The sequence below is a fragment of the Bufo gargarizans genome, chromosome 2, assembly GCF_014858855.1.
Source record: "Bufo gargarizans isolate SCDJY-AF-19 chromosome 2, ASM1485885v1, whole genome shotgun sequence".
NCBI lineage: Eukaryota > Metazoa > Chordata > Amphibia > Anura > Bufonidae > Bufo > Bufo gargarizans.
Genome location: NC_058081.1, coordinates 192,355,719 through 192,359,963, shown reverse-complemented (window position 1 = coordinate 192,359,963; position 4,245 = coordinate 192,355,719). Strand labels below are relative to the sequence as shown.

Genomic DNA, 4,245 nt, shown 5'->3' with positions numbered 1-4,245 from the left:
ATGAATCCATGATGTAGTATAGTGCATATAAGGCTTTCATAAAGAAAAGGGGAAAAAGACAAGAAGGCCTGGGGTTCCTGAGAAGTGAAGGTGAAATCGCTCTAGGAACGCTTTCAAACATCAGTATTTTGCATCAGTATTTGTAAGGCCTCTTTCACACGGGCGAGTTTTCCACGCGGGTGCAATGCGTGAGGTGAACGCATTGCACCCGCACTGAATCCGGACCCATTCATTTCTATGGGGCTGTGCACATAAGCAGTGGATTTCACGCATCACTTGTGCGTTGCGTGAAAATCGCAGCATGCTCTATATTGTGCGTTTTTTCACACAACGCAGGCCCCACAGAAGTGAATGGGGCTGCGTGAAAATCGCAAGCATCCGCATGCAAGTGCGGATGCGGTGCGCTTTTCACGCATGGTTGCTAGGTGACGATCAGGATGGGGTCCCGATCTTTATTATTTTCCCTTATAACATGGTTATAAGGGAAAATAATAGCATTCTGAATACAGAACGCTAAGTAAAATAGGGATGGAGGGGTTAAAAAAATAAAATAAAAATTAAACTCACCTCATCCACTTCTTTTCTTTCTTTTTGTTTGAGAACCTGGGAGAAAAGGACCTTTGGTGATGTCACTGTGCTCATCACATGGTCCATCATATGATCCATCACCACCCGCATCTTTTCCTGCACGTCACCCGCAACGGCCTAAGCCAAAGCCAGGAATGAAACCTACAGTGAAAAATATAAAGACTCGCTGACCTGCAGATGAAAATATCAATCAAATGTGGATTCTTTTTTTTACAATTTGTTCAATTTTTGGTTCTATATTGTATCAATATTCCATATTTTTGCTATGTTGTCTTTTTTGAGTGACTGTACAAGGTGTGGATTTGTATGCAGAGAATCCACATGAATTGGTCCTTAACCCTTTCATGACCAAGGGTCATTGATGCCCCAGTGTCCAGGTCAAAATTTTCAAATCTGACATGCGTCACTTTATGTTGTAATTGCTTTGGAACACTGTTATTTATCCAAGCCATTCTGAGATTGTTTTCTCGTGACATATTGTACTTCATGATAGTCAAAAATTTGTGTCAATATATTTCACCTTTATTTATGAAAAAATCCCAAATTTACCAAACATTTAGAAAAATTCACAATTTTCTAAATTTCTCTGCTTCTAAAACAGAAAGTCATACCTAATAAAATATGTATTACTTAACATTTCCCATATGTCTACTTTATGTTGGCATCATTTTGCAAATGTCATTTTTTTTTATTTTTTTTTAGTATATTAGAAGGCTTAGAAGTTTAGAAGCAGTTCTTTACATTTCCAAGAAAATTTCAAAAATCCACTTTTTAAGGACCAGTTCAGGTCTAAAGTCACTTTGTGGGGCTTACAAAGTGGAAACCCCCAATAAATGACCCCATTGTAGAAACTACACCCCTCAAGTTACTCAAAACTGATTTTACAAACTTTGTTAACCCTTTAGGTGTTCCACAAGAATTAAAGTAAAATGGAGCAGAAATTTCTAAATTTCACTTTTTTGGCAGATTTTCCATTTTATAAATTTTTTTTCTTTAACACATTGAGAGTTAACAGCCAAACAAAACTCAATATTTATTACCCTGATTCTGCGGTTTACAGAAACACCCCACATGTGGTCGTAAACTGATGTAAGGACGCACGGCAGGGCGCAGAAGGAAAGCCCCCCTGATGCACCCATACAGTAGAAACTCTCAAAAAGTGACCCTATTTTGGAAACTAAGGGATAAGGTGGCAGTTTTATTGGTACTATTTTGGGGTACATATGATTTTTAATTGCTCTATATTAAGTTTTTTGTGAGGCACAGTTTTTTTTTTCTTTTTTACAAGATTCATCTGACAGGGTAGATCATGTGCTATTTTTTTAGAGCGGGTTGTTACGGACGCAATGATATCAAATACGTCTACTTTCTTTGTTTGTTTGTTTCAGTTTTACATAATGAAGCATTTTTAAAAAATAAATTATTTTTGTGTGTCTATTTTCTGAACGCCATATGTTTTTTATTTTTCTGCCGATCGTCAGGGGCTCGTTTTTTGCAGAAAGAGTTGAGGTTTTTATTGGTACCATTTTTGGGTACATAGGATTTTTTGATCATTCATTATTACACTTTATGGGGCAAGGTAACCAAAAAATTGGCTGTTTTGGAACAGTTTTTATTTATTTATTTTTACAGCGTTTATCTGAGGGGTTGGGTCATGTGACAGTTTTATAGAGCAGATCGTTACGGACGTGGCAATATCTAATATGTATACTTTTTTTATTTATTTAAGTTTTACAAAATAATAGCATTTCTGAAACCCAAAAAATGATGTTTTAGTGTCTCCATAGTCTGAGAGCCATAGCTTTTTTATTTTTTGGGCGATTATCCTAAATAGGGTATCATTTTTTGCGGGATGAGGTGACGGTTTGATTGGTACTATTTTGGGGGTCATAAGCCTTTTTGATCGCTTGCTGTTGCACTTTTTGTGATGTAAGGTGACAAAAATGGCTTTTATTTTTTTTATGGTGTTCACCTGAGGGGTTAGGTCATGTGATATTTTTATCGAGCAGGTTATTACAGATGCGGAGATACCTAATATGTACACTTTTTTTTTATTTCACTTTAACACAATAATAGCATATTTGAAATAAAAAAAATTATGTTTTAGTGTCTCAATGTTCTAAGAACTATAGTTTTTTTTTATTTTTTTAGCGATTTTCTTATGTAGGGTCTCATTTTTTGCGGGATGAGGTGACGGTTTTATTGGTACCATATTGTTTGATATACACCTTTTTGATCGCTTGCTGTTGCACTTTTTGTGATGTAAGGTGACAAAAATTGCTTTTTTTACACTGTTTTTAAAAAAAAATTTATGGTGTTTATCGGACGGGGTCTATCATGTGATATATTTATATAGACGGTCGTTACGGATGCGGTGATACCTAATATGTGTAGTTTTTTTGTTTTCTTTATAGGAAAAGGCAATTTATTTTTTTAATTTTACATATTTATTTATTTACTTATTTTTAGCAAGTCCCTCTTGGATCTTGAAGATCCAGTGGGGCTGATGGCTGTATTGTACTTTGCAATGCTCTTGCATTGCAAAGTATAATGCTATTAGATTCCCTGTAGGTGGCATCGCGGCAGCCCCGATGGAGAGAGGGAGCCCCCTCCCTCTATAAATACCATGGATGCCGCTGCCACGGCATCTATGGGGTTACAGCAGAGTGTCAGCATAGAGCTGACACTCTCTGCTGATGGCGGCGGCTCAGGAATGGAGCCGCCGCCATCACACACAGCAGGGGGACCGGGGGCAGCGCTGGAAAGGGGGGGAGGGTACGGCCGCCAACATTGAGGGAGGCTGGGGCAGGAGGAATGTATGGGGCGGGGAGGGGGCGGACCGCATCAGGGCAGGAGGCAGGAGATGAACGCAGGAGATGAGCTTTGGGGGCAGGCGGCAGGCAGACACAAGGGGGGCTTGGAGGGGCACAGATCGGGGGGCACGAGGGACACTACGTGATTTCAGGCTCTGATCTGCAGAGCGCAGATCACAGCCTGAAACAGGCATTTTTTCACTTCCGCGATCCGATTGGTTAGTCTGCATTAACAAAATTGTGATGCATTAACAAAATTGTGATTTTTTTTTTCCAAATTTCTGTAAATTTGGGATTTTTTTTATAAAGGTAAAACCTATTGACTCAAATTTACCAATAACATGAAGTACAATGTGTCACAAAAAAAAAATCTCAGAATTGGTTAAGTAAAATTGGTAAATAAGTAAATTATGACCACATAAAATGACATATGTCAGGTTTGGAAAATGAGGCTGCGTTAGGAAAGTGAAAACTGGCCCGTGTCTGGAAGGGGTCTGTCGGCTCTTCCGCACTGAGATTGGGGGAGCCGTTCGTTTACTGTTGTAGCCTCAAGCCTTCTACAGGCTCTGAGGCTACCATAGCAATAGTGGCAGGGCTCCATAGAAACTTAATGAAACTTCCATAGGCTGCAACGGTACTTCATAACAGTCTATGGGACAAGTGATCTAACGATCGCAGGTGACTTAAAGGGGTCCTCTGGGGGGCGTGGTCTGGCTGCCGAGGCACGCGGATGTAGTGTGCTACAGCTCCGAGTTAGTACTTCAATCCAGCGACTTATACAGCGATTAAAGCCATGGTGAACAAATCAAAGCTGGAAGAATCAGCCACTGAACCCTTTCTGAGT

At 39.4% G+C, this 4,245-nt stretch overlaps 1 non-coding gene across 1 annotated transcript; it reads right to left on the bottom strand.

The window, feature by feature from the left end:
• Positions 1–3,237: 3,237 nt before the first annotated feature.
• On the bottom strand, positions 3,238–3,323 carry LOC122929865. Its single transcript, XR_006388079.1, has one exon. It is a non-coding gene; the product is annotated as a small nucleolar RNA SNORD71 (small nucleolar RNA).
• Positions 3,324–4,245: the final 922 nt, after the last annotated feature.